Source organism: Strix uralensis, chromosome 16, assembly GCF_047716275.1.
Source record: "Strix uralensis isolate ZFMK-TIS-50842 chromosome 16, bStrUra1, whole genome shotgun sequence".
Taxonomy (NCBI): domain Eukaryota; kingdom Metazoa; phylum Chordata; class Aves; order Strigiformes; family Strigidae; genus Strix; species Strix uralensis.
This window is the reverse complement of record NC_133987.1, coordinates 16,792,757-16,812,211: the sequence shown is the minus strand read 5'-3', so window position 1 is coordinate 16,812,211 and position 19,455 is coordinate 16,792,757. Positions and strand designations below refer to the sequence as shown.

The window sequence follows — 19,455 nt, the reverse complement described above, 5'->3', positions numbered from 1 at the left end:
TTAGCATGACCTGTGTACTTGATCCTTAGACAGGCAACATGCCATATGCAGCTATTCAGAGCACTTTGCTCAAACTGATATTACCCAGCTTTCCAGATCTGCTGTTGTCATTAATGCTGTTCCTGGCACCAAGTACTGCTATGCACAAACTATCAGTAATGGTTTTGTGTATTTCCCAGATAATTGAGTAATGTACTGAATAGGGTTGGATCAGGGACAGAAACAATTTGGCTATTTGTCTGTTTATGATGTAGTACCTATCAGCTAACTAGTTTTAAAATATTTTGGGTACCTTTATTTTGTATAAAACACTTTTATATTGAAAATCTACTGCCTGTGCAAGTCTGCTTCATGCTTAGGTCTCTGTCAAACAACGTACTGATGCAACCAAAATACCTGGTTTATTTGACATTTTATTTTCCATGGTGGTTGATGATATGCAGATTTGCTGACCTTTGGTTCCCAGATACCCCATTTGAGTATTGACTTATGCTGAGCTTTGTCCACAATCCCCAGATGGATCTTGCTATATTTTTTGAATGTGTTAGCAGTGGGCATGAACTACTCAGGGCTCTCCTTGGACAGCTTGTCTTCATGTGTTTGCAAAGAAGTAATACAAACCTGCTTGTTTAGGAGTTTGTTTAATGAGAGTTTTTCGTAAAAGAAGAGGTTCTGGCCAGAGATGTGGGTCCCAGCAGTACTGTGAAATACACTGAGTTAAAATATAACAATCCTGCTGGTGACAGCTAGCAGCTTTAACTGGCCCTGACTCTGGGAGTGCTTCTGGACAGGTTTAATTTGGCTGGCGTGTGGCTTGTGCCTGTCCTGGCTTGCTCCCCCCCAGCATGTCTAACAGGGAGAGCAGCGTGCAGGCAGCGTGCAGGCTGACCCTGCTCAGCCTCCTTTCCGGAGGTATGGCAGTTATGGGCTTGGGCTATGTCTGTGCCTGCAGGCTCCCAGCTTAACCTCTCCCTGGCTCCTTTAATAGTGAAACAGCCCAGCTGCTCCTTAGGGTCTCTAACGGGCATGACTGAGATGCTAACTGAAAATTCTGCTGCAAATCACCAAATGCCTGCAATTGTTCTGAAATGGATCCAGATCTGAAATGAGGTTATTTTGCACGTGGTCTGTTCTGTATTCATTTAAGCACCTATGGAGAATTATTGCTTCTACAAATAGGAGGGACTGAAGCGGCCTGATTTTGGGTTTCTATATCAATATTAACAAGCTTTTCTCTGCAGCTCCCTCAGTCAGAGCACAGATAATATTGGCTTTCCCTCTCACCTGGGGTGTGCATCTCTTGGTTGCGGAGGTGGAGTGAGTCTCAGTGGGAACTGAGTGAGTGGCTCGCCAGCTCCTGGGGTGCTGCTTTCAAGCAGCCTGCGCCTAAAAATAGAGAGCCACCTTGGCTATAGGTGCAAAACCACTGTTGCCCTCCAGCCAAGCCTGTTGCCATGCCTGGGCCGAGGCAAAGCCGCTGGCCGGGTCAGCAGTGCTGGTACGTACGTACCATGCCTAGGCAGCGCTGCGGTGTAAACGCTGGCTGCTCGATGGCACTGTAGCCACCATGATGAACCGCAGGTAGAAACTGCTCGCTCTTTGAGCACGGTCCAAACACAGGCAATACTCGGCTGTATTTCTGCAGCACATGCTGCTGTTGCTATTTCTGTAGCCAACTGCTTAAAAAGAGAGGGCACAACATAGCTTATGGGGCTGCAGAGCAGTGTCCTGGTCTTTCAGGAGGAATTTGGCTCAGTCTCTGCCTGCTGGGCATCTTCCGCATGAAGATTGTTCAGTATTGCCTTCAAATTGGGCAGTATCTGCCAGGGCTAATCCCCTGTCATTTCTTACATTTCTCCCCCGACGGAAGAGGCGTATTCACATCAGTAGAAAAACAAAATGGAAAGAGCTAAACTAAGAAATACAGGTGAGAAGGAAAAGGTGGTTTTTAGAGTCCTGCAGCTGTTGTAGAGCACTCTGCTGATGTGCCAATGCCCTGCGATGCACAGCATATGTCAAGGCAGCTCCATTTAAAGGGATAACGGGAAATGATCTGAAAGGCTGTTTCCTTTTGTGTTCTTATTTCATCCCAGCGTATTACAGGATTTCGTTCAGGTTTTTCACTGGTCTCCTGGGTAACGCTTTATTACAGTGATGGTTTGGAGTTCTAGTTTGTAATAATGAGATCTATATAAATAATAATGATTCTGCTGCCTCCTGTAATGCTTCCTGCCTGGGAACACTCGAAAGCCTTTTGCAGCTGTTAATTTCCTATTGTTTGGGATAAAGAAGCATCTCCAGGTACTGCACAGAGCATTGTAGCAGTGTGTTGTGCTGGCCAGCTGCCTGAAAAAGCCATACCTTTGAGTCATGGGCTTCAAACAGTTGAGGGTCTTTTTGCACCCAGAATGAGTCATTAAAATAATTGCTTTTTTAGTTGTTTGTTTTTTTCCTTTGTCATTAATTGGTTTTAAAACAAATGCTAGATAGTATGAGACTAATTTAGGAGACCTGAAGATGCTATGAGGGGAGATTCAGCCTTGGATGAAGATTAGCAGAAAAGGATGGTTATGGTATTTCACAGATTATAACTTGATGGTCAAATTGGTGAAGGATGCTGTTGACCCAGCAGATTGCAGTGCTGTGTCGAGGGCAAACACTGACTTTGGCTCAGAGCAGCATCCTTGGCACCGTAATATGGCTTTCTGTATGGTGCTGCCCTGTGCTGGGTGAATCTAGAGTCAGATACCCAGGAACAGGTTAAGGCCCCCAGATATTCAGGCTCAGTTTGGGCATTTATGTTGCCTTGAACTCCCTGTGCTTGGTCAGGAAGGGGAGGATGAGCTGAGTCCCCGGGACTCCATCCTGCTCCTCCCCAGGGAGTGCCTGGTGGGAAGGGGTGATGCTGTGCTGGGCATGGAGTGGAGCTGGCGACAGAGCCCAAACGGCACATGTGGCACTGGCATGAGAAACAGCAACAGCCACCGAGTAAAGGTTTAATGGATTTCCTAGAACCCCATGCTTTGTAAGGGCTGGTTGTCAGGATTTGCACTGTATTGACATGGGTTTTCAAAGAAACGAGGACTGGGTTGTATAGCAACGGCTGTCACTTTATTTGGCTGACCTGCCATGCTCCCTCCTTTCAGGGTAACATTAAAATGAATATTGTATAGTGGAGAGTGTGGCATAATTGGCTGCAGACAATGTGCTGTGCTGTTCTGTACAATATTGATTGCTCCTTGTCCAAATATATGTATCTAAAATCAGTCCATTAAGCGGCAGCCCTGTTGGGTGGATGCCAATCTTTTCACACTGCTGTGGCTTTCGCTTCATCTCGGCAGTGCTACAAGCCCCGTACCCAATCTGCCGCACCCTGGCATTAAGGGGCACACGGCCACAGAGGGGTCAGCACCCATTGTGGTTCCTCAGCTGCTGCCTTCATGGGTCAGTAAACTTTGCTCTGCTGGGGATCTCCCTCCTCGCACTGATGGTGTCAAATTCACAGCAATGATGTGTGGCACTAGTGCTGCCTGCTCTTCAGGGCTTGCGTGAGGCTGCAGCTATATCCCAAAGGAAAACTGTTCATTTTTTAAGCAGATGAGTTAAGGGGGAAACCCATCATGGCTTGGCAGAACCCAGACAGTAGTCATGCTGATGCAGAGATGAGTCCTGGAGGTTGGCAACACAGACAGGAGTGACGCAGGTGCTGTTGGGGCACGTCTACGTCACAGCACACTGCACAGCCACCTCGAATGGTTTGAGATGGTAAAACCAGTTGTGCAGCTGCTGGGCAGGATTGCTGCAGCTTGGTAATGCCGGAGCTGCGTCATGTGTGAAGCTTCGCTGGCCTGTGAGCTGTCACCCACCTACACATGGCCATGTGCTGCGTCTGCTCCCCTCCCAGCTCCCTGCTGAGTCCGTGGGATTAACAGCAACACAGCTTGCAAAGGCTCATTGGTTGCCACTGTAGTACTTTACCCTTTTTTTTCATTACCTTTTACCTTAAAGGCTCCTAAATCTCTTCATTCAAAGAAGAGTGGTGCTGCTTTTCTCCAGTCTTCTCCAGCCTAACCTAAATCTCTGCTTCTTACTCAGCAGACTGAAACACATTGCAGCCATCTGCAAGCAGAAGTTTTCAGACTGAACACAGAACAGATTACCAGCGCCGGTATGTATAGCGTGGACCAACAGGCACACTCGATGGATGCAGCTTGGGGCTGTTTGAGCTGCTGCAGGGTTTATGGTGTGCTGCAGAGCAGAGGGGCTCAGCTGCAGAGCTTGCTGCACCTGGCAGCACCAGCTTCATGCTGGAAGGCAAAGCCACTCTGCACCTCATGCTGCAGCTATTTGGAACTGAGCTCCACATATTCCTACATCTCACTATATATATGTATGTGCACATATATAAATGGGAATCATTCCTCTGTTAAATCGAAGTAAACAATTTCTTTCTTCCTGCAAACAATTAGTGTCCTAGCAGATCCCATAAATTAATCTTCTTTATGATCCAGTTAATTGGTTTCACAAAACCAGTGAGCAGTGAAATCTTCTGACCTATTGATTGATGTATAATGTTGTATCAGTAGATAGAGAATTATAAGAGCCACTGTGTGTTTTGTACTTCTGCTGAATTTGTGCTACAGGGAGCTTTTCCAGGGTTAGTGTCTTAGCCTGTGTGTTGCATGTAAAAACAGTGTGTAAAGGTCTGGGGAGAAGGTCGTCTTCTGTGGAGCTAAAGCTCAAACAGAAGAACCATCTGTTTTAGAAAGAGAAGAGCAATATGCTGTGATGTGACAGACTGCTAGCTAGAATCAGCAGCTGAACTTCTAAATAATACAGAATTGATGAAGAGGCTTGATTATTGACTCTTGCAGAGCTGTGGGTGGCAGTAGTGGATGTTGGGACAGGGCTTTGGGTTTATTTCACTTGAGGTTTGGCATTTCTTCCATGAGAGGGGACACACGTCCCCCTGGGCTCATTCTGCAGGAAGCAGAGAGGGAGGTGCACATCCGGGTTGTTATTCAGCCCACCTTAGATGTTCCTCCCTCTGTAGTTTGAAGGATGCAGTGTGTGGGCTGTGGGAATCTTACACTTCAAATTAATGTTTGATATGTGGTGGGATGCATATGTGCTTAGGTATGTAATCAATTTTTCAACCCCCTGCCTGTGATCTGCTGATGTGAAAAGCTTAGTTATAAACTGTGCTTGTTTTGGCTACAAATAGTACTTCCGGGCTACCCAAAATTATATTTTTTTATACAGCGGTTGGCAATAGCTGAAATTCCTCAAGCTACTTTTTTTCCCAAGACAGTGTGGGGAAGTAGAAAAGGCAGAAAAGGAAAGAGATAGAATAAAATATCCCTGTGGTATTTTTTCTACTGAAAGCCTACCAAAAGTTGCATTGGTATGTTGAGACAAAGGGCTGAGCCCTCTATGTCATTCAAGGGAATTCTTCTGTATTGCGTTGACCTTTTATTTATTCACTCCCATCTTTTTCCTCATTTCAGTGACGTTCTGTGTGCTGCACGGTGTCACATCAGCCTGTGGGGCTGTGGGGAAGAGTGGGCAGTGCAAGTCTCAGCTCTGGATTTCAGTTCAGATGTTTGAGGCACACAAGTAATGCATGGAGAGAAACCATCAGGGCAAGTGGAAATCTTTTCTCTGTGTTGGGCTCCTCCACAACATCAAAGTGTTGGCTTTGTCCTGCTGTTGGTTTGCTCCTTTGAGGAGCCAGTACACCCGTAACCTCCAATTTCGGACTCTTCAGCCCCCATTGCAAGATGCTGTTTGCTCATGCCTCTGTTTACTTGCTGTTAGCTCCATGCTGCACATCAGGGAGCTCAGAGCTGGACAAAGCTGGTGGTGGAGGAAGAGAAACAGCTCTTTGGCCTGATTTTTCTCACCCCCTTTTGCGATGGAGCAGACTTTGGGCAGGGAAGTGGTGCATTTCCGTGCTGCTCACATGCCACTACAGCAGGAGGTAGGTGCTCCTCTTTAGCTCCACGACTGTGTTTTGGCTGTTCATCTGGAGAGACTTTCCTTGAAGGGAGGTAGGGGCGGCTCGCTCACCAGGCACATCCCATTCCCAGTTCTTCCTCTCCTTCCTTCCCCCAGTGCTGAGCCATTACATCTCTCCTCACCAGGAGGAGGACTGAGACCAACAAACCCTATGGCCTGTAGCTGAGCATAAGTCTCTCAGCTAGAAATAATGCCTGGGGAGGATTTACCTGAGCTTTGCTAGCTAAAATTTTAAGTTTTGGTGGGGTTAGGGTGCACATATACTGCGTCTGCTCACAAAGTAATGGTGGAGGAGGAAAGAAAAGCCTGATAACTTCTGAAACCCTCTGCAGCCTGGGGGGTGAGCATAGGATCCCACTGCTCCTGGCTAGATGGGCAGTGGCAGGATGGGCAGTGGCAGTGTGATGTTGTCAGAAATGAAATATAAGGAAGAAAACGTTTATTCCCCTTTTTAAATGGCAAAGAACACCTTCTTGCTTTCACATGGTAAGTAATGGATGGAGAAGGTCCTCAGGCACAACATTTTGTGTGTTGAGACAAGTTGCAAAAACTAGAAACTTCTGTGAATTCTGGCCCAGTACAAGGAAAAAAGCTTGAAGGGAGTTAGGAAACCATGTTAATCCTCATCACTCTTTGGCTGATGCACTGTATTGCTGCTGAGACGCAGGCACAGTGCGTTGTGCTGACATGAGCTTCGCTTCGCAGGAGCAACAGCGCTACTAAACCACCCTCAAAGTAAAGTAGAAAGGAGAGGTAAGCTAGATGATGTTCATTCTTTTGACTAACATGAGTTTTTGTTAGGGGTGTTTTCAGCTGAGGGTCTTAATTCACCAGGATCCTCATGCACAGGAATGATTTGTGTAGAAAAAGCATCTCTTCCCAATTCCACCCAGTAACTTTCACAACAAAATAAGGCCTGGCTTTTATAAGCTTAAAATGTGGAGAGCATCAAATAGCAAGTCAAATAATAAATAAATACGATGTCATCTAATGAGAAATGAGGGAGAATAAAGCTGAACTCTTCAGAGCTGCACAGTGAAGGGCAAGGGGCTGTGAGCAGTTTGCAGCAAGTGGAATTCTTGTTAGATAGGGAAAATGTCCTCACTGTGAGGGTGGTCGGACATTGCCAAAGGGGCCCAGGGAGGTGGTGCAACCTCTGTCCTTGGAGACAGTCAAAGCTTAACTGGCCTCAGCTCTGAGCAACCTGATCTAGCATTGAAGTTGGCCCCACTGTGAGCAGGGGTTGGAGTGGAGACCTCCTGTCAACTTCAACCGTTCTCTGCTTCTGTGATTTACAGGAGCAAATTCTCTGTTAAACTACCATTTTATAGATCTATTTTTATCATGAAAATACATTGCTTCATGAGCAGTGGTATCTCTGAGCATTCATAATTCAGAAAGTTTGTCTTCCAATTACACAACATCATAAGAAGAAAAGTGACTGGTTTGTCAGAACTGCAGAGCTAAAATAAGCTTCAGCAAGCACATTTCCTTGGCATGTAGCTGGTGTCTCTAATTAGAAAAGCTCTGGAGAGTTAGTCAACTTTGGTAGTGAGACCTATTACTTCCTCCTGCAGCATGCGAGATGGCTGAGGCTGAGCATCTCAGAAAAAGGCCTGAAGGATGGGCTTTAGATAACAAATATCTCTTACCTGGGAACTTTGTATATATATGAATATCCCAAACATTAGATTTGGTGTGCTCCTGTCAAATGGCTGACCTGCAGCAGGGCTGGGAATTGACTTAAAGATGTAAATTCTTTTAGTTAATTAAAAAAAAAGGGCTGAAAGTCATAATCTCTGGAAAGCAGTTGCTGCAGAGAGTGGACTAAGTTACTGTACCATCTGTCTGGGTGAAAGAAGTGTCCTCAACAGGCAGGAAGAATAGCAGTTGCTCAGAAGTGCCCAAGTCTGGACAGGTTTCTTGTCTGGGGAAACCATGCCTCCACCCTCACAGATGTATCAGCAGTAGGAGGGGAAGAGGTTGTGATAATTATCTCAAACAAGCCTCTTCTGGGCTAATAACCTCACCTGTGCTACTGAACAGATAGCTTCAATATTTACTGAAATATCAAGGCTGTCTTCTCTTATGCTAATGCTATGCAGAGAAGGGGGAGCAACTAATCAGAGTTACAGCAATTAGTCAGGTTTCTCTTTACACATGAGTTTAATTATTTTGCAGTTCACTCCATGTTCTTGTTAGCCATGGTCATGTTTGTTCTGGGAGGCTTTCCTGCCTGAGGTGGTACAAGGGTTTTAATTTCAGGCAGGAGGCTACCAAGTTGGGTGTTTCTCCTGGACTCTAAATTTCAATAGTTTCTGTGAAGCCCTGGTTAGCTTTATCAGATTTTATCAGTCCAGGTTCTTTTACTGAGGCATCTACTACATATGACAGTTTTGATGTGGGTACTGATGCACTAGAGTCAACTGATGAATGCCATTGGACAAAAATAGCTTGCATTTATTAGTGATTTGAACTAAACTGCTTGATTTAAAAGCAAATGCCTTATCTGACTTGGCCAGCATGCTTCACTTTATCTTCTTCCCAGCAAAACTTCTAAACCTCACTCCAGCTGAGCAGTTCATGAGCTGAAGATATATGAATGCATCGGTAAGGCAGACGACTGGCGAAGAAAGGGCTGAGTGCATTGTTGCTGCAATGTCTCTCATTCGGGTTCTGGGAAAGCTCAGCTTTTTCTGTGCCATGTTCAACGTGTGCTGATGTACCTCCACTGGCACAATGGTGCTGTTCTCTAGGACTTCAAAACACCTTCCTGGTGTGGTGGGCAGCTCTCTTTCACTCAACCATTTAGCAGATTAACATTCGCTTAGACCTCATGCTTACTTAAGGACTTACTGAGTTATTAGTGAAAACCTTGGCAGGACTCTCAGGCTTCAGGCAGCTGACAGTTTGCACTCTGATGGATGCTCTTCTGCCCAGTTACACCTGGATAGAGCCAATGCTAACTTTCATTTTAATACTTGCAGTTACTTACACATCTTCTTAATAACAGATTCTCACATCTGGATTGACAAAAATGTGCACCTTACCCATCTCAAGCTTTGCAAATAATATAAAAAGCGATGCTGTAGGATTTTTTTCCTCTACTGTCAATCTACCTATTTCCTTTGAAAGCTACAAGAAATATTTTTATTGTTGCAGGCAAACTGCCTGGGAATGTGCAATTGATTATTCAAACCTCATGGTGCTGCTGCAGATTTGTGTGGCTGTGGCTGGCTTTGATTCCCTGATAGCCTGTCTCATGCTTCTGTCCCCAAATGCAACTGATAGCATTAAGTCATGTGGTTAATCAAGTGAAAGAAATTGCTTCTCTTTATCCAAAGACCTGATGACTTTATCTGACAGGGAGGGTCTGTAACAGAATGAGACAAGGAGAACTAGATGAGGTAAGAAACATCCACAGAATTCAATATGCAGTGGAGCAGGAGCACTTTTAAGGGCTTCAAATTTGGAATAGAAAACAATACTGAATAATCTGTTGTCAAAACCAGTCCTCTGGCTGGTACTTTATTATTTCCTTCTTCTATATTAAGAAGCCAAAAATCAAGAACACATTAAGTCCAGATAATACACAAAATTGTTAATTTAAATGTGGAGAGTGAGCTCAGCTTGTCAGCAGGCTGTTCAGGCACTTGAGTACAGCACAGAGCACAGTAACTCCATAGAGGAGGCAGCTGGCAAAGATGGGTGCAAAGTCCCACATTATCTATGTGTGTATGGGCTATTGCATATTATTTCCATCAGCGATAATGAGGAATTAAAACATAATTCCCTACTTCATGAAAAGAAAGGTCTTCACAGGGTTGAGTACACCCAGGTAATGGTTATCCTTGTAAAATTAACTTAATTACAGGAGGCTCAGGAGGGAGTATAATCCCTCTTCCTTTTCTTGCTACCCCATTATAACAATGATCTGTGCAAAACCAATTTGGCTATTATATCATTCTCACTCAAATAAACCTAAACCATTTGCAAGTATCCTTGTAGGATTTGCTGCAAGCAGACACTGGAGTGTTGCATGGCTTCCAGTGCTGTTGAGTTTAATTTGCACCTTCCCTGTTACCTGCCTACTTTGCCACATGGAGCTATTCTCTCTGTTACATGGCATTTCTGCATTACTGGAGAACGGCAGCAGGCAGAACAGGACATGCTCCTTCCAAGGAGGCAATGACAGTGTGCTTTTCTAATTCTTGAAGAGATGGTCTCTTACAAAGCCTTACATGGATGGCATATGAAACTGTGCCATACGAGACAAGGCCACAGACTGATCTCTGCTGTGCTCTCATGAATTTATAACAACTCTGCTACAGTGAAATTGTTCTAAGGTTTTGCTGGCGAGGATGCTATAGAAATCTCTCCCACTGGGAGCGTAAGCACTGCACAGGAGTTTGCCTCCTGTGCTGGTGTTATTGAAGTTTGGCTGTCTTGCAAAGGTCTGTTGGTTTTCTCAGAGTTGCAGGCGAATAAAAAAGATAAGGAATAAGGTATTTTCAACAGATGGTGGGGTTCTTTAGAGCACTAAGTGCCCCAGGGAAGTGGAGAAATAGAAATTGTATTACTTTTATGCATGCTGCACCACAGAAGGTATAAAAACATACAAGTGTTTTACATGCCCATGTTCATCTTTTGCTTTAGACTTTGGTGAACAATAATTTTAGTACTAAAAGTTAAAGAAGATTGTGTGGAATAAGGGGTTGCAGGCTAAATGTGGACTAAAATATTGAAAAATGAGAGTTTTATGGGAAACTGCATAACATTTTTTCTGGCAGATGTTTACACATCTTCCTCTCCATTTAGACAAGATCTTACTGGCAATCAGGTAGTAAAGCCATTGTATGTAAGTCTAGAGTAACCAGCAGAGCAATTGTAAAAGAAGCCATCATTTTAGGGATGATCTAGTTAGTTAAAATTGATTGTATAACTCCCTTGTGTCAAGGAATCACAAGCTTTTACTTCTTGAAAAGAATATATCCTGCTAGACAAAAGAGTGCAGAAAATGCTCCATTGTTGAGACACCTGTGAAATTATTAGATTTGAATATCTGAAGCCTTGAACTGCAAGTTGTAGGTTCAGCTGCTGAAGGGGTAGAAACAAGAGCCGTGAATGCTTTCAGCAACACAGTACCACACTGCTGTGCAGCAGGTCTCCAGCTTTGTCACGTATGTGCACACCTCTGATAACAAAGCTGATGAAGGTCTCTGAGAAATCCCAAAATTTAGAGTAAGCTGGGCTCCTTGGTCACATCCTCACCTTGGTCCTGGCTAGGATGGTTTAGAGCATCTCAGCAGGTTGCTGTTTGGTTGTTGAATGCTTCTTAAAGCCAAAAGAAATGAGTCTGAATTTATCATAGTGCATGACATTGACAGCAGTTAGAGCTGCCGAGTGCTGTGGGTGTCATGCAGGATGTTATGCCAGCATCCTGGAATTTATTATCCACATTTTGTCACATGTTAGAAGCCAACTGAAGATGAGCTGGCACCATGTGAAATGGCCAGGTAATCCATTTAGCATATATTTAAGCTGTTGTGGGATTTATCTTTTGTTGTCTGGGCTGAACACCATACTCTGAGTTTATAACAGGTCCAGCTCATTTAGCAAGAGATTGGGTATCATCTGCACTCTGTACTGTGTCATGTTCTCCTCAAAGGACTACCATCCACATTACTTGACAAGCTGCATTTCACTTTCCATTACATTTGTTTTCTAAAAAATTTATTTTGTTTTGCTCAAGATAAGTCCATGCTAAAAAGAATTGATTTGGAGTTTCTCAAAGTCAAGTGCTACTTGCATCCATTGATGTTTCAGGCTCATCTTTCTCATCTGCTGTAATTACTACAGAAAGCAGGATGTGATAATGGTCAACATCAGGATTAATAAAATCCAAATCCAAACCCAAACACTAAAGGACGTTGCAGCAGTCTTCGTCTAGAAATGTGATAGGTCCTTATGAAGAATTTCCCTTCTCGTTTGTAAATGCTGACTTTCTTCTTTCTTCTTGCAGTTTCTCACTCCATGTTCATGGTGGTTTTCCATCCCCCTGGTGATGAGCCAAGGCACAGGAAATCCAGCTAGCTGCTGTGTCCCATGCAGTCCCTCCCCAGATCATTCCTCCCAGGCAGACTGGGAATCATCTTGATGCTGGGATTGTTACTGTTTTCCTGATGGTTGGGGCCTTTTATACCTTTTCATTGCCAGTTTTGTTCAACTGCTAAAATGGTAAGATTCAAGCAATTGTGCTGTTACATTTTTTTTTTTGGAGTGCTCTCTTGCTCCTGGGCTATTCCTCATTTATTTCTCTGGACTATATTCAACACTCAAGGTGAATGTCTTATTTGCCCTGAATGCAGGTGGTTTAAGAGACGCTCTCTGGGCTCTGCTCATTCCTTCCCTGCTGGACTGATCAAAGACTTTTCATTCCTGGTATGAGTCCAGTACTATCAACCACAAGTGCTCTGACCATGGAGAACATAAAAGTGACTGTAGGAATAGCTGGCTGCTGTGGTGTGACTGGAATCCACTTTGTCATCCCCCTTTTGCTGGCTTACTTCAGCCAAAAAAGCACCCAGGAGAAGTCTGGTGTTTATGTAAAGCGTGCCTCATCATTCCAGCAAACCTCTGGGTAATGCTGGACATCATTTTTGCATTATTTGCCATAAACATTGTCTCTAAAACACCTTACTGAGTAAATGGATGGTCATATTATATAATTGATGCATAAAGAAAGTAGTTATTGTAAATGCCCAGGAAAAAACCATCATTTTTTGCTAAAAATAGAAGTGTGACACCTCATGACTTATTAACTGGGTCTTGTTCAGGATGTGTTACATTGACTTCCAATGTGTTGCATATTATTTTTAAGTCATAACCTATTTTTGGTCTTAGAGTTTTGCAAGTAGAAGGATATGTTGCACCATATCCATTCAGTAAATATTTTAGTAATAACAAAAAATGTTGTAATCAACTGGTTAGGAATTTCCTTCAGAGAACATGACCTGCTTGTCAGCTTGCTACTGACTGTCCCCCCAGTTTGTGGGAATGTAGGGATAATTTGAGGAAATTTCCAAATAAAGTATTTTTGATATCTAGGTAATTGGATATTATCAATGTTAATCTGATCTATTGAGGATAAATAAATATACTATGCTGACAAGTTATCCTACATAAAATCACAGATACATCTACTGGCTGTTTGGTGACTAAGTGGGCTTTCTGTCCTCTGTCCAAGGAAAGCCCCAGATAATTTCTTTCTCCTGAATCTTCTTTCCACCACTGTTTTCCATCCGTTTTATCTATTAACATAACTAAAGTGAAGTTCAGTCTAAGCTTCTACAATGGCTCATCATACTAGCAAATCTTTTACTGATGGTATTGTCATATTAGTTATACTGTCCTTGAATCTCTAAAGATTATCTGATAGTATTTCTTTTATTACATAATATACTCAAGCTGTGTAAGGCGGATATGATTAAGCCTGTATGCTAGGCAATTTGTCTTCTGCGGGTTGCATGTAACAAGCATGCAGTAAACTGCTAAACCAGCATGAGTCACAAGCAAAATATAATTTAAGAGAAGGGATAAGGGATGAGCGTGTGCAATACACCTGCAAGCAGAGAGGAGGGGACCTCTCCAGGTCAGCTCCTTGTTCTTTGAGCAAAGCAATGGCTGCTCGCTCTGGCAGACTTTGAGGTTATCTCTTCAAGGAAGGGTGCTTTTCCAAAGTAGTCAACTCCTTTCTCTGCCGGTATTCATCATTCCAGTCAAACTATTCTTGCTCTTGAGCTCTGTTCCTGGCTTGCTGTTACTGCGCTGCTGCTGGGTGTCAGCGGCCCTCCAGGTTAGGAGTGAGAACAGTCTGGTTGTAACCTTTGCTTTTCTTTAACATATACTGATGCCAGATACACAACAAAAATTTGCAAAGGGTTTTAGCCAAAACACCAGCCTGAGGACTCCCCTCAGCTCCAATAACAGTTTCCCATGTTGAAGTTTGGGATGCTTGAGGATGACTGCATGGCCACTGGTGTAGCAAAAAAGCATCAGGATGAGTGAAGAATTAGTAATAAACTGTTCCAGGAGTGGTGGAATTAGTGAACTCTGTTGTGTCTGGATTTATTTATTTATCCCTACATCCTTGCAGTATTCCTTAGTTATGTATTGATGTTTCTTTGACCCCTCCATGCAATACCTCTAAGACCTCTGTATATCTTCATGTATCTGTCTATATTCCCTCTCTCTCCCCATGCCCAGCCACACAACTTTATATCCACCAAGCATTTCTGTGACTGGATCTCACACTGCATTACTACTGCCTCGCAAAGTGAGGGCATTTGTTTGAGTCCTTCCTGGCCAGAGATTGTTCACAAAACAGGTATGACTTTAACATCTCTGAAACCACTATGTCTTCATTAATTTAAGTTAAAATGGGCCAGCAGGCTCAAAACTTATTAGTGTGGACAAACCGGCAGGCAGCCGAAGTACATTGACTTCAGTGTCTTGGGAAATGAGGCTAAAATAATAGTATATTTATTTCTGGAAGAATGAAATTGGGTTTGATCTACCAATCTCTTTAGCTAATAAGGGTAATGGAAATGAGATTACACTGGCTGATTTATTATTCCTAGTGGATATTAATTATTGGGTTTTTCTTTTGAGTAATAAAGAGCTTTTCCTGCTTTAAGTGAGTGCACTAGATCTCATTAATCTGAACTTTAAAAAATATATTCTTAACCTGAACACCCCAAGAAAATGCTAGTTTTCCTTGTAGCTGTTCATTTGCAATGTAAGATCATGAAGCTAATCTTACAAAGACTTCTTTGAAGCTTTCCATGTTTCTGTGAATGTGTTAGTCCTATTTATGCCTTGGCTGTTTATTTGCATTTTGGTTCTGCCTTCCTCCGTTTCTATCCTTTACAGATCTGGAGTCCTTAGCAGAATCAGTCATGGCTAATTTTAAGCACACAGATACAAAATGAAAACTGGATATTTTTTTTTAATCTGGAAACTTCAGTTTCCTTAAGAGACACCTTAAAAGGGAGACATAGATAGTTGTGATGATTTTAGGTGGTAGCCCAGGTTCTTGCTCCAAGTGAGCACTGTGGAGGCCGTTTTCTGCTATGGAAGAGCTAGCTGAGCCAGAAAGCTGCTATGGGTTACTGCTGACATAAGTGCAGTCCGACAGCAGCAGGATGATGGCTTTTAAAAATAGGACTTCTTGCCATTTTGTATTCTTGTCAGTGTGTCACAAATGTCGTAAGGTCAGATTTGTTTTTCCTACCATTTTTTTCTCTGGTTATTGCCTTCATCAAAGGAATAAATTAATTTTGTTGGTGTAGGATTTTGTCCTTGCAATGACAGGAAAAGGAATAAAATGTCTTGACTTTTTTTCAGTGCCCGTGGCTCCCTTAGGACAGCAGATTTGCATTCATACCTCAGCGTTTACAATGTGAATTATGGGGCTGGGGCTGAGCTCTGCAGAGCGTGGTGCTGAGTTTCTAATGCTCCTGTGATGAGGCATTTGACCTTTCCAAGGATAGAAGTGTCAGCTGCCCACAGCACTGCAGGACTGGACACAGGACTTGCAGCTTCCCACCCTTCCCTTCACAGAGCACAGGCATCTCATGCTCAGGCTGCTGAGGTCCCCGTGACTGACCTACTCTGGGTGTTCTTGTCCATGGGTTTCAGCAGGGCAACAAAGTGGTGTATTCAACAGCTCATAAAGATTATTTTCACAAAAACTAAAGCCAAACAAATCCTCTTCCCATGACACTCAGCCATGCTGTGAAGCTATGTAAGCAGAAAACAGGGAGGCAGAGAAGAGCAGAGTTTGGCTTGGCCAAACCAGTTGACTGGATTATTCAAGTGCCACTTGTCAGCCTGCTCAGCTGTCCCAAAATCTGATCACTGAAGTCTGTTGTACATAATCTCTCTGGAGTATGTGTCAGAGGGCTATGGCGAGCCTGTGGGAATGCTCCAGTGAAATTAAGCTGGCTCTACAGGTTTCAGTCAAAGCCAAGGCTATGCTTGAATTAGAAATGTGCAAGTTCCCTGTTTTAAGGCTGATTCTTACAATAACACATTCTTCTGTGATAGAGAACTTCACATGCTGGGTTCAGGGGGTTATATAGCCCAACTAGCTAGTGATGCAAAGATGCACTGTACAGGAGTTCTGTCACATTATGGACATCAGGGTTTTGGTCCTCATATTGAACAAGTATTTTGATTATCTAAAATGGAGTCACAACAATGTCCAGTTCTTCAGCAAAACCGGTGGTCCCATGGACAATTCTGCCTTTTGTTCTGCTGCTTTGTGTGAAGTTCATGTTCCCACCCTTTCACTGTGACTAATTGTAAGATTTAACTTAACTGTAAGAATTATTTTTAAAAACAGTTTCTTCAGAGACTTCTACAGAGTCATTCTTGAACCTGAGGAGTACCTGCAACAAATGGTAGATGCAGAGCCCTGTCTTGAAATTGTGAGTCAAAGAAATTAAGCCATTGTAAGAGAGACTGTTTAATTTTCTCCTGTGAGTCACCAAAGGTAATATAAGTATTAGTCTCCAGCCTACAGGTATGTCATTCACTTTACAGAAGGTAGAAACTGTCTTCAGGTTAACGACGTGACTGATATAAACAAAACAGATTCCTGAAGAGGCATTTGCAGGATTATGCAAAGATTTGGGCTGGAGCTGAATATATGTAAAATGATCTGTACAAGCAGGTCTGCTCAGTAGTGAGCTCTGGATGCCATTGCCCGTGCTACTGCTTTCCTTAGGTGCTCAGACCCCTGTTCAGAAAAATAAATGTTTATTTAAATCCAGTTTAATCGGGAAACTACTGGTGTGCATATTTAGCTTTAAGGATATGTTTTAGAAAACATTCATTTTAATGGGACTGAAATATGTGCTTAATTTTAAACACACTTTTAAATACTTTCTGAAACAGTGAGATCTTACTGTTTTAAAGCCTTCATGTGAGCTCAAGGCCACCTTATAACGTTGCAGAAACAGTCACATTTATGCTTGGAAATACAGACTTCATTTGCTGCCATTGCTGCATGATCCTTCGTTGAAAATTGTGATCATGGGTCTTGGGATGAGTGCTTAATTTTAACCTTGATGGACTCTTGCTGATTACACAGTAACTTGTAATTTATTAATTAAAAGTAAATGGTGGGCTCCATTCTATTTTGATCAACCTAATAGCTTTCACAGCAAGAACAGAATTTGACCAGAGACATCATTACAACTTTTAATATAATGATCTGGAAGCCTATTGAGTACATCACTTGAAACACTTTTACTTATTAGACAGCTAATCTGCATGAGTAACCGCTTGGCAGCTGAACAGAAACCACAGAAGCCACTGATTTCATGAATTTATCTTAAATCTTCTAGTCATGTATGAGAAGCTCTATCAGTCATCTTTTGGCTTTAACTAGATGTGTTTTCAGCAGAGAAGATGTGAAGGACAAGGGGCCTTGACCTCCTATAAACCTGTGAGCAAAGTGCCAGACAGCAAAATATAAACCTAGGACTAAAGCAGTTTGATTATAGATGCACTGAGTGATTTGGAAAGATAAACTTTGCATGACCCTGGGAAGAGGAATGTTGCTGAATGCTCAGTATTTCAAGCGAAGCCACTGGAGCATTTGGTATTTCAAACAAAATGTTGTCTCTTTAGGGCTAAATGCAAATTTATATCCCTTTTGTGAAGTCTGAACATACAGGTGAATATCATCTGCACCTCCTTTTTGGAGGCATCTGGCTATTTAATGCAGTAGTACACTGTGACTGTTGTATTATTGCTGATTATGGCATCAGAGGGGGGATTGTGTTTGGGTACTTTTAAAACTCAGGGTTTCCCATGCTGGAATGGATTACTGTGGCTGTACCTGAAGTCAGGTGAATATTTGGCCAGCTGCACCAGAAAAACCTGCTGTTAATGTTTCAGACAGGATCAGCTGAAAGCTCCAAAGAACAACGAACAGTGGGGAGACTCATGAATAATGTAATATTTTCCTTCTGCATCTCCCTGTCTACTTTCCATTCCCCATTCACCTTCTTTGGAGAAATGCAAATCCACATTTTGAGAATGTTGCAAGTAAGATACTGTCTTATCATTCCACCTTAAAAACTGGTAAAGAATATGGAAGCAGATTACAGATATTAAATGCTTTCATACTTGGAATTCTTGTGTATTTCTGTAGAGTAAGTGATGATATTCATTACTTTTTGTAGAAGTCTGGGAATTTTGTATCATCTCAGGTTAACCCTTCTCAGCACAGTTTATCTCCGGTCCTCAACACTGACACATAAGATATCGCTGTTTATTACATTAAAAATAGCTTTATGAGAAAAGACATTAAGTAAATTTTGATGCAGCATTTCTGTTAATAACTGAGCTTTTATGTGGATAATAGCCTAAAAGTGCACCTGTGTAATTTTAATCAACTTTGCAAATGTCTGAAATTCAGGTGGTATTTTAAAAAGCATGATTCCAGGAGATCTGAACTGTGGGCAAAACCTGTTTTTCCCCAAAATATAAGTACTATGTCTCATAATACCCAGAATTGTTAAAAAAGACTGAACCAAACAATTCTATGTATTGTATTTAGCTCTAGCACCTGAGGAAAAATTCTTTTCATGTACTCTGGAAAAATAATGTGCTTGTTTTTTCCCTAAACAAGTTATATATCTTCATTCTTTTGTATGCTTGCTAGGAACTTAAGCTGTTTTGAGCGTATTCTCACAGAGGACTCTCACCTTGATTGCTTCATGTGAATTAAAGAATTTAGTTTTGCTTATTTTTATAGTTCAGGCTTATGAACCTGGTCTTGTCTATCCAGCAAGGCAAAAAATGTGATTTTTCTACAGCCAAACTCTGTGGCCATAGGACCACTGGGCAATTTTCTGTGCAGAACATCCCTGCACAGAAGAGCTACCGAAGGCTGTTCCCTGGAATAGAAAGACTTCATTCTCAGTTCTTAAGCTCTCATTTCATGCAGATGTAATTGCACTGGTATCAAGGTAATAGTTTCTGACTTGTCCCAAGGTGCTGGGGAAATCCAGCCTTTCAGTTTAAGTTAGAGAAGACAAAGGGAAAACCCCATGCTGGATACCTTCAACTGCAGTGAGCAGTACACAAAACTTTGCTGTACTGCTGCTTTTGATGTTGGATGACAGTAGATGTCTTCAGAGGGGATTCGGTAAGAGAATAGGGACTCCAGACTCAAAGGTGAAGTATCTCTGAGTCACTTGTGTATGTTTTTGTCTCCTAACAAGTGGTGTGGTAAACCAGTCCTGGATATTCACCGACTTGCTGAACTGATGTAAAGGTCATGGCTGTGGCTGCAGCTCAGGCAGAGGGACCCCAGGTAAGTGAGGCATACTGGTAGCATGAGACATAAGTCTGCTGGACTCA

The 19,455-nt window shown here is 42.6% G+C and overlaps 2 long non-coding RNA genes across 2 annotated transcripts; both read left to right on the top strand.

Moving 5' to 3' along the window:
• Positions 1-4,114: 4,114 nt before the first annotated feature.
• LOC141950979 (uncharacterized) lies at positions 4,115-14,343 on the top strand. Its single transcript, XR_012631231.1, has 3 exons — positions 4,115-4,168; positions 12,041-12,255; positions 14,284-14,343. It is a non-coding gene; the product is annotated as an uncharacterized LOC141950979 (long non-coding RNA).
• On the top strand, positions 14,342-19,411 carry LOC141950978 (uncharacterized). Its single transcript, XR_012631230.1, has 3 exons — positions 14,342-14,404; positions 16,424-16,508; positions 19,317-19,411. It is a non-coding gene; the product is annotated as an uncharacterized LOC141950978 (long non-coding RNA).
• The last annotated feature ends 44 nt before the right edge of the window (positions 19,412-19,455 follow it).